We start from the raw sequence: 11498 nt of genomic DNA, 5'->3' as shown, positions 1-11498 counted from the left end.
ATCATGTGACAAGCAAGAAAAAAATCACAGACAAAAAGATGACTCTCCTGAGGATTAGAATTGCATTTCGTTTTTAATTTCTTATAAGAATATCAGCCTCTGTTGAGAGGTTTTTGGTGAATGCATTGCCATGAGGCCTGGGGAAAAAGATTTCATTCTGCAGACTAGGCCACGTGCCTAGAAAAAAAACTTTTGTTTTTTGTATCTTTTGATCTGGGACAAGATTCACATCTATTAATATTCTTTGTTGAGAGGGAATATATAGGTTGGGGAAAGGCGTGTGCTACCCAGAGAGTAGAAGCAGAAGGAATCTGACATGTGATGTGTCCATTGACAGGGCAGTTGGGCCTGTGCCCCCCTGGTTCCTAGCCCCTCTTGGGGGCTGTGGAGGAACCTTCTTACACCTTCACTCCAGGGGACTTCAGAAGTGCTGAGCCCTTCCCCAGGGGACAAGCAGCCAGGCCTTTGCTTGTTGGCCTGAGAGGGCCTGTGCTTTTCCAAGGACAGGTATCTGGATCCTGCCCAGCCCCAAAGAGGGAGAGGTGCCGAGAATCCTGAGCAAGTGCTGACCAAGGTTTCAGGTTCCATCCACAGAAGAGCAAATTGAGTTTCCTAATCTTTGACCACCTGGGCCCCAGGCACTCTGCAAGGAGAGGCCTCACTTCCACATTAACCAGCTCTTGCTCACATCAGACTCTGTGGAGCTCAGGATGCTTCACAGCCTTGCAGTTGTGGGGGTGGGAGTGGGGGACTATGGGAGGCAGATATCAGAAGTTATGAACCCCTAATGAATGAGACAGCTATTTCTAAAATACCACAGCTAGTGCTGCAAGTGTGACCACATTTCCTGGGTGACAACATGCAGACAGAGAGCAAGAGGCAAAGCAAGCAATGGAAGTGGTTTCTTTATTTCACTCAGGACTAGTTCCAGCCACAGCAAAACTCTGGTGAGGGCAGGCTTATTCTCAGTTTCTCAGTGTCCTCCCATCTCCAACCCTTGCCATCTTTCCAGTCAACAGACACACACACACACACACACACACACACACACACACACACACCCCTTTCCTTTCTGTTCCTTTCCCTGTTTCTCCACATCGTGCTTCTGGGCCTCTGGTGGGGGGGTGGGGGGGAGCCTGAGCCCTCGTGGTGCCCAATGCCTGCCCAGGGCGTCCTTTATCCCACCAAGGGCGTCCCGTCCTGGGTACCCCGTGATCTGAACTTCCCCCACTACCAGAAACACTCACTGGCTCTGAGAGCTTGAGAAGTGTTGAATGTCATGAAGACCCTGTTTCCTCAGCAGTTGAAAATGTTGTAGAAAAGAGTAAATGCAATAATTGGTGTTACTGGTATGCACTGGTAAGACAGTGTATGTGAGAAAATGTCCCAGTGGTGCCACGCTGGCTGGTAAGGGTCAATGCCCAGGGCTCTCCCCCTCCGCCCTGATTGCCCAGTTTTCCCCTGGGACTCTTTCCTGAATCAACAGCTGTGGGTAACGCCTGGCACTACGGAGCAGGGGCGGGGGGCACTCCAGGACCCACTCAGCACTGCGAGCAACGTTTGTTCTCATTGGTCATTTGCACGGGCTACACCAGTGGTTAAAAATGTGTGAAACGTGTCCTTACTTTCCTCCTGGGAACAATGCGTTTGTACCTGCCTTGTAAGTGGAGGCATAGACCACAGAATCGTAAGGTGTGCTAAGGTTTGGAGGGGCGATCATTTAAACTTATCGGTCATGTATGCCTCAGAGTCGGTGAATGAGGGAATGGAGAAGTTTTCTTAGGGACAAGGACGTAAGGGGAAAGGAGGGGGCGAAATGCTGAGGGAAGGGTTAGAAAGGGCCGCGAACGGAGAAGGGAATTCAGGCTATTTTCTCCGCTTTGCCTAGAATTCTGCTTCTCCCCCACCAGCATTTTAAATTCCTTGGGTTCAAAGTGCAATACTCGCCAGAAGCAACTGTCCTCCATGAAGAAGAAAGGAAATAGCCACCGTATGTGGTCCTGCAGGGTCCCCCCCACCAGTGCCATACTCCATGGATATCTGGGGATGTCCAGGAAGCCTGGTTCTAAGACTCAACCCCACCCTTACTTGCAGTGTGCCTGAGCCGAGTGCAGCATGTCTTGTTAGTCAGGCTGCTTGAGTTTCTTTGAGACTCCATTATCCCTCATCTGTGAAACATGGATTAAATTACCTTCCCGTGGACCTCACAGGCTGATGGAGGATCAGAGAGCTGGTTCATAAAAGGGCTTTGTAAATTGTGAATTGCTTTTCTAACATATGGTGTTATGATAATCCACTCCATTCAGAAAGAAGCAGAGCTGGGAGTGGGGAGAAATGACTCAGGAAACTCAAGACAGGAGTGAGGCCTGAAAAGCTAGTCAGGGGCCAAAAATAGAATCATTTTCAGAGCTTAGGGCCAGACTCTCAGGGCCAGGCCCACCAGCAACTGGCAGACAGGGGCTCCAGTGCGGCAGGGGTCCCCAGGCTACCTGCCCTTTCCCCACCGACCCCCACCCAGCGTGTGGCCTGTGGGGCCAGTGCTTGGGGCTGGAGGCAGCCGGAGGCAGCCTGAGGCGGCCCGGACAGGTCAGTGCAGCCAACAGCCTGGCTCACAGGCAGGAAATGCAGGGCGGTGACCATCCTTGGACTTCATTATGATTTCAAACGGCTCTCCCTCTCCAGGAGCTGCCTGCTTGCTGCCAAATGCTGCCCTGGCCTCTTGCCTACATTCCCTACCAGCAGAATTAGCCCTCAGAAGAAACCTACAAAGCATGCTGGCCCAGGAGACCATAAGCCCTGCCACGTGCTCCAGCCCCAAGGAGGGAAGCTGGCCCTTTTGCTTTGGAGCAGGCAACAGACACCCATACCCACAGGACTAAAGGCTGAGGAACTACTGAGGGATGGGATCTGGGCGAGTTGGCCTGCTTAGGCGTAACTAGGCAGGGATTCGCTGTTTCATAAACAAACACTTCTCCAAGCCATTCTTGCTGCTTGCTGAGGCCAAGGAAAGCAAGGTAATAATAATTCAAGGAACAGTGACCTCATCAGGAAAGCAGGTCCCACAACCCCTAACAACCCAAGAGACTGAGTTTGTCATGAAAAGTCCCAGAGAGGCACTGCCCTGTAGAAGGAACAGGTGTGTCAGTGTAGGAGCAGGCTGGGAGCCGGGATGCAGCTTTTTCCCTCCTGTCTAGAGAAACCGCAGTCCCAGTGGAGAGGGTTGGGGGTGGGGGTTTTCAGCCTCTGGGTCCTGCCCTCTTGCCAAAGCATAAAGAAACCAGAACAAAGCTATTTGTCATCTCAGCTCTCCAGGGCGCTGGCCAGGTTCTGGACGTCAGCATGCTGCCTCCAGAGCACTGGGAGTTGGGCGCTATTGTGAAACCCCCTCAGCCTGGTCCTGTTTTCTTTCCCCTATCTGTTGCTTTGTTCTTCTTTGGGATATGGTGAGAGATGCTGATGGCAGAAGGAAGTAGGAAGTAGGGAGGAGAAGGGAGGCCTGATGTTATGGCTGTTTATTCCCTGCTCCTCCAGCCTGAGAAGAAGAAGGGCAGAAAGCCATCCCCAGGCTTTGAAACTGGATGCCCCTTCAGCAGCCCAGAGCTGTATGCCAGGCGCTACCTGAAGCCACAGGCTAAACCCACACGTCTTCCTGGGCCCTCTCGCCGGAGTGTGGTGCATTTCTTCACAGCTGTATGAACAGGGGCGAACATTTACTGGACGTTTACCATGTGCCAGGCACTGTGCTTAAACGACCTTAGCTCAGGCAGTCCCACGAGATCGTTCTTTCCTTTAACCCTTCATTTACAGAGGCTTCCAGAGTGTATTAGCTTGTCTGAGGTCACACTGCTATTTGTGGCAGGCCTAGGGATGAACCCAGGCAGCCCGACTCTGGATCCCACTGCATTTAGATGTCCGATCTGTACACTACCCTCTGGGGCCTTACCTGGGACAAGTGGTGTGTGCCCTGGCACAGGGGCTTGCTCTACACAAAGATACTGTCAGCTTGTCTTAAAAAAGGCTGCTTCCCAGAGGGGGTATATATATATATATATATATATATATATATATATATATATATATACACACACACACACATATATATATATATACACACACACACACATATATATACATATATGTATTTATGTATATATATGTGTATATATGTGTGTGTGTGTGTATATGTATATATACATACATATATATATATATATATATATATATCTCACAAAATATATTCCTTACATACAAATCTTTCTCTTTCCTTTTCTCTTCCTTCTTAAATAACTCAGCCCTAGTCAGCCTGGCAAAGCAAGATAGGCATCCATGCAGGGTGAGGGGGCACAGCCACAGTGACTGAGGGGAGGAGGGCTGGATCCTTTTGCGATAAAGGACACTACAGGGATAACTGGAGAACCTCGAAGGGGATGTGAAGATTGGTGGCAGTCATGCAGCCATGTTAGTTTCCTGACTGAATAGTTCTCTTGGGATGATGCAGAGAAACGTCTTTATGTGGAAGGTACCGTGCCAGCAACTTACTCTTACATTTTTTTCATTATTACTTTTACCTTTTTGTTTACTTTTACACCAAACTAGTAAGGTATGGGTATTTTCTCATTGTAAAAAAACACCAAGCCATACAGAAGCTATTCATTAAAAAACATAAGTCTCCTTCCCTCCCCTTTGATCTCCGTCACTTTTTCAGAAGTCACCACTATTATCCAGGTGGTATTTTCATAGAATACAAATACATAGGTAAGAGAGTAGATCTTCAAAGTTCTCATCACAAGAAAAAAATTTGTAACTATGTGAGATAATCGATGTCAACTAAACTTATTATAGTAATCATTTCACAATTTACACACATATCAAATCATTACCTTGTACACCTTAAACTAATAGAATGTTACATATCAATTATATCTCAATAAGACTAGAGAAAAATAAAATAGCCAAGAAAAGAATAATTTAAAAAATATTTTTAATTCTCACTATTAAAAAATACCGTTGTTAAACTTTCATTACATTTGTTGTTAAAGTCTAAAAAGGTAAATAAAATAGGTTGCTTTTTGGGGAAAAAAACAAATATATAGGCAACTGACTTTCAAATGGTTCAGGAGAAAAAATGTTCTTTGCACTATGCTTTCAATTTCTCAGTAAGTTTGGGATTGTTTCAAAAAGTAGTTTAATTTAAAAGAACACGAGCCGTGCGCGCGCGCGCGCAGACACACACACACACACACACACACACACACACACACACCATGAGCCTTGAAAGAAAATTCTTAGGTTGGAGACCCCCAGGGCATGTCTTCCTGGTATTCTGCTATTATAGGCACTAAAGTAACAATGTTTGGGAAGTCTGGCTGTACCCAGGCCAGGCTGTCTGTAAATAACAGATGCTCTGAGTTCCCCCCGGAGCAGAGGGTTCTCTCCTGGTGGATCCACTCTCCAGGGCTGCTCATACCCTCACACCTTTGCTAGGGAGCAGTGTCATGGACTGCAGGTTCCTCACGGCCTAGACACTCACACCCCTGCCCCCACCCACCACTCCCAGAGCGAAAATGTCTGCAAGGTCTCATCACACTTTACTGGTTGCAGTCAAAAATCACTCTAAAGAAGAAATGGTCCTTGTACTCTGGGCTCCCTCTCCCCAAGGCTAGAGCTTTTCTGGCACTGGTTAACACTGATGGAGAAATGTTGTGGGAAGGAGGGGGATGTGAGAAAGTGCCAGGCCTGACGGTGGCATCCCTAGCCTGGGAATGTCCGGGCTCCTAGAGTGTTGTCCCTATATAACTTCTGCAGCATGCTGACTCTGCCTACCTGCTCCCTGGGCTCAGGGCAAAGGGCATGGATGTTTTCCCCATTTCTAGTGACCTGTTTTTTGATGGGTTTTTTTGGATAGTCTCTCATTCTAAGGACCTAGAGAGGGGTAGAAACTCCTTCAGGGTTCCTGATCAGAACAGCTAATTTTCAGGAGGAGGAAATGTGGCCTGAGGCTCCAGGGAGGCAAGAAGAGTGAGTCAGGCCCTCAGCCAGCCCATTACTCAGCAGGTGAGCTGACTTGGAAAGACAGTGGTTGTGTCCCAGTGTCCGGGGCAACCGCACAAACAGTGCGGAGGCGTACAGGTCAGAGCCCTGGGCTCCCTCAAGTAACATTCCTGTGTCATGTGTACTGGGAGGGATCGGGGCACAGGGAAGAAAATATAGGTAGGCTTCTTGATGTGAGACCATTTCTCCAGCCTCGGAACATTTCTGGGCCCCTTACTCTGCCTGGAAATGATATTTATTAAAAAAAAATCACGGGCCTAATTTCCACCTATGTAATTCCTATAGTGCTGGGGACCTCTAGGATGAGAACACCTCCCCCACAGCAAAACCTGGATTTGTGTTCAGGATTAAGAAACACACCCTCCTTCACAGTTTAATAGTGCATTTTCAAAATTAATCCCTGCCTTTCCTATAAGACAACAAAAAACAAAAGTTATTCTAAAGAAACACAGAATTTAACAGTGACTAAGTGGGAATTATGGGGCAAGCAAGAGAAAGAGGAGGTTAGGAAGTATGAAACAGAAGAAATGACCTGGGAATTAGATGTGAGAACTTGAGATGGTAGCCAGAAAGGAAAAGGGAAGGGGCTTTCAAAAACTTAGAATCAGAAAGCAGAATAATTTCAGACAGGATAAACTGGCGACTCAGCAAAGGATGCTGGACACTGGGAGTACAAAAATGAAAAGATAGTCCTTGCTCTTGAGGAGAGCAACAGTCTAGATTAAGACAACAACATAAACCAATTGGAAAACCACATGATCCGTGTTACAGTTGAGGCATTTACAGGATGCTAAGGGGGAAATAAAAGAGTGAGCATCTGACTGGGGGAGTCAGGGACACTTGAGCTGGGTATTGAAACATGAGCACGAGTTTTGCAACAAAAGGGAAAGGGCCTGAGGGCATTCCAAAGATAGGTCAGATAGAAAGAACTTGAAGGAAAGGAGCCAAGAAACCAATTCAGGGAGATTTCTCTTACTGTGAGAGCAGGGAGCATTCCTGGGCAAGGACACTTTGGATTTGGGGAATGGCATTATAGGTCAGCCTGAACTCAAGGGGATGGTTGGTGGGGGGAGAGAGAGAATGGTCTGGCTTATACTTTGCATATCAGCTTCACCTCAGATTACTTACTCATAAAACAGGGCAAATAATTGCTACTCTGCAAAGTTATGGTAAGAACATACATAGGGTAAGGATAGCAAATCATCTAATATCGGTTTTTTTTTGGGGGGGGGGTGTTTACCAAATGACAATTTTTTTAAAGGAGGAACCCAATAAATATTTGTTGAATTAAAAGTTAAACTACGCTAGGTAAGTTTACCCAGAAGAAATCAAGACAATCCATCTCTTTCCTGGGAACTAGGATGCTTAAGAAAGTGGGGTTGGTACTGTGTCCTTTAAAGGAGAGAAAAAATTCCCACCTCGCCAACTGTGTGCAGGGGCATTGAGTGTGGCCCCACAGACAGCCATCCCTCCTGGCTCCATCCCTGAGAAGATCGTCCATCGCCCTGGAATTGCTGAGGTCGTTCCTGTGTGGAGGGCTGTGTGGCTCGGAGGTGTGGAGCTCATCGCAGCGAAGGAGTCACCGAGCTCCGTGGCACCTATGACCTAAGAACAAATGGGACTCCACAGCAGTTGTGCCTCTTGGTAGAAGAAACTCTGGGCAAGGAGCCAACCTTCAGGGGAAGGATGCTCTTGTGGGCTGAATTGTGACCGCCCCCACCCACCCCACAAACACACACACACACACACACACAAAAGGTCACATAGTGAAGTCCCAATCCTCAGTACCTCAGAGTGTGACCTTATTGGGGGATACGGTCTTTACAGTGGTTATTAAGTTAAAAGCAGGTCATTAAGGTGGGCCCTAATCCAATATTAGGACTGCTATCCCTGTAAGAAGGGAAATTAAGACACAGAGATGCACTTGGAGAGAAAGAGGATGTGAAAAGACAGAGGCAGAAAACTGCCATCCACAAGTCAAGGCGAGAGGCCGGGAACAGATCCCCCCACAGCTCTCAGAAGGCACCAACCCTGCTGACACATTGATTTCAGACTTCAGGCCTTCAGAACTGTGAAGCAATCAATTTCTATTGTCTAAGCCACCCAGTCTGTGGTACTTTGTTACTGCAGCCCTAGCAAACTAATACAGACGCCTCACTTACTCCATTCTTCACTGAGGCCTCCTTCAAGCAGGGTTTCTCAAACTTCAGTAATGTGTAGACCTCCTTTAAAGGGAAGGGGGAGAATTTTCAAGCTACACAGTCCACCCCTGTGTCCATTTAAATTGTTTTTTAAATGTTACTGAAACATAAAGTCAAGCAGAAACTCGTACTTTCGCTCTTGTAGGACAATAAAATCAAAACCAAATGTTCTCTGTATTGATTCTTTAAGATTATCAATTGAAATAAAATCACAGAATTTAAAAAATTCTTGTGGTGATCTTGGGGGCTTCACTTGGAGGAAAACAGCCCTGAAGAATTTGCATTCTAAGAAGCTTCTGTGTCACCATAAAGCAAGGCCAATGGGTAGACATCAGTGAACAGCCCTAGGAATTGTAGAAACATTTGGCCACCTGAATCGTGCAGTCAAACTGGTGTGTCTCTGAGAAAACATCATCTCTTTTCCCCTACAGAGAACCTTCTCGAAATTAAGAAACTGATATCTTCCCAGGGCTCAGGGCCTTAAGTACAGTTAAGTGTCGAGGCAAGGAAGAGGCTGTGGAGGAGGCATTCGGATGGAGATAGGCAGGCCTCCAAATGTGACTGTTCACCTCCACATTCATTGTGTCTACCTCATGACAGATTTGTGGGCTTGATTTAGCAAAATAAATAAAGGAATAAATAGCTAGATAAATTGTAAAAGTGCCCCATGTGCTATGGGCTCAATTGTGTTCTCTCAAAATTCATACATTGAAGTCCCAACCTCTAGAATTTCAGAATGTAACCATATATATATATATATATATATATATATATATATATATATATATATATATATATATATATAAAAGAGAGCGCAGCTCACAGTGGCCCATGTGGGAATCAAACCAGCAACCTTGGTGTTAATAGCACCATCCTCTAACCAACTGAGCTAACCAGCCACCCCCAGAATGTAACCATATTTAGAGATGGGGTCTTTCACAATGTAATTAAGGCTAAATGAAGTCATCAGGCTGGAGCCCTAATCCAATAAAACTGTTGCCCTTATAAGAAGAGGTGGAGACACCAGGGGTGCATGAGCACAGAGGAAAGGACACGTGAGGACACAGTGAGAAGGCGGCCACCTGCAAGCCAAGGGGAGGGGCCCCGGGAGAAACTAAGCATGTTGACAACTTGATTTCGGACTTCTAGCTTCCAGAACTGTGAGAAAATTGATTTCTGTTCTTTAAGCCACCCAGACTGTAGTATTTTGTTATGGCAACCCTAGCAAGTGAACACCTCCGGCAGAGGTGATCTCTCTGTGTGGGCCAGTGTGCCCTAGCACGCTATACATTCATGACCTGGGTGGGCATCCAGCAACCCTGCAGAGAGGGTATCATGCCGGCTGCTTCAGGAGCTTTTAAAACACGGGTTGGATATTTGTGGAAATGTCTTACCTCCCCTTCCAAACTGCAATTCTTTAGAGGCCAGGACTGTGTCTTGTTCCTCTGTGAACAAGAGCACTTAGGGGCCTCCCAGTAAGTGTTTGTTGGGTATGTGAATAAAAAGTAGAAAGAGGGGCCAGCCGGTGGCTCAGGCTGTTGGAACCCCGTGCTCCTAACTCCGAAGGCTGAAGTTTCGATTCCCACATGGGCCGGAGGGCTCTCAACCACCAGGTTGCCGATTCAACTCCTCGAGTCCCGCAAGGGATGGTGGGCTCTGCCCCCTGCAACTAGCAATGGCAACTGGACCTGGAGCTGAGCTGCGCCCTCCACAACTAAGACTGAAAGGACAACAACTTGACTTGGAAAAAATTCCTGGAAGTACACACTGTTCCCCAATAAAAAAAAAAAATGTCCTGTTCTGCTTCCCAATAAAATCTTTTTATTTTGTCTTGTTGTGTCTGATTGTCCAGAGCTGTTGTTCCCTGGGACACTGACGATGGAATTTAAACTCACTCCCTTCCTTCTGCAGTAAAGAAAACAGGGGTTTTGGTGAAGACCTCAACCATAGTGACTTGTTTCTACGTCCCCTGAGTCCAGGGCCCAAATTCTTACATAAAGTCCCCAAGTCATCTGCCAGCCCTAAGTCCTGTGCTGTGTAGAGGAGGCCCAGTATCCACAAAGGGATGCCCAGCAGGGTCGGAGGGAGCAGGGAATTTGAAATCAAGGCTTATGGCCAACACTGGAGGTCACAGGAAAGCCTTCTAGACATTCATTTTGGGTGGTCCAGGGACACCTGTGTCCCTTCCTGAAGCTTCCCGAGATCCTGCTCACCTTGTCTCCTACGCAACACACCAAAGATTTGCAGGGACTGTAGCTCACTTTTGGGGAAGTTCAACAACCACTGTGTAACATGAATGATTCTGAGATCTTCCAGCCAAAATGATCTCTTACTTTATCCAACAAGAAAGTCTCAAATCCCCACTGCCAGAAGCCACCAAGTCAAGTCTACTATGGCCCTTACAATACACATTGTATTTTACACAAACCAATTTCCCTGAATTAAATGTTTTCCACCATCACAGAACAGATTCATTCATTTCGCATTCCCTGTAGAAACTATCAGAATTTCTGAATTATCTAACTCAATGCCAGATATCAGTGCCAGAATGATCAAAATCAGTCTTCTTGCTTGCTTTGAATTGCATATTATGATTTAAAACCCTGCTATAAGCAGAAACAGCAATTAGAGTTTAATTCCAACATCTCCACGGACTTCCTTCCAAAACATATGTCAGTTAACCACCTTCAGGCTTAAAGGTGTGTGTGCAGAAATCAACAAGGGGTATGACAAATGCCAAACATGGGTCTAGGGTCTCCTGAAGGAAGAGCTGTGACCAGAGCAGGGAGACCAGTTCTCCAGTATAACACCTTTTGTTTGTAAATTTTACTAATTTAAGAAAAGCAGGAGAGATCTACGTGGCAGAGTAGATGAACAAGTGCTTGCTTGCTTCCATGAACACATTAAAATTACAACTAATATATAGAAAAATCAACCTGGAGAACCATCTGAAGTCTGGCTGAACAGAAGTTTTATAACTATGGATACAAATAAGAAGCCATGTCAAAACTGGTAGGAGGGGAGGAGATACACAACACGCTGGCCTCAAACTTCTGTGTGGCAGTTGAAAACCAAGAGGGATATCTCAGCTGAGGAGGTTCCACCCAGAGGGATGAGAGACAACAGCCCCACACCAGTCTCCCAGCCCAGAGAACTGGTGCCAAAAAAAGGAGCCTCCACAACATCTGGCTGTGACAAACAGTGGGGATTCTGACCATCCGGGTGGGATGAAAGGCTATGGGAAAC

Source organism: Rhinolophus ferrumequinum, chromosome 14, assembly GCF_004115265.2.
Source record: "Rhinolophus ferrumequinum isolate MPI-CBG mRhiFer1 chromosome 14, mRhiFer1_v1.p, whole genome shotgun sequence".
Taxonomy (NCBI): domain Eukaryota; kingdom Metazoa; phylum Chordata; class Mammalia; order Chiroptera; family Rhinolophidae; genus Rhinolophus; species Rhinolophus ferrumequinum.
The sequence above is the reverse complement of the archived record's forward strand: the minus strand, read 5'-3'. Positions refer to the sequence as shown.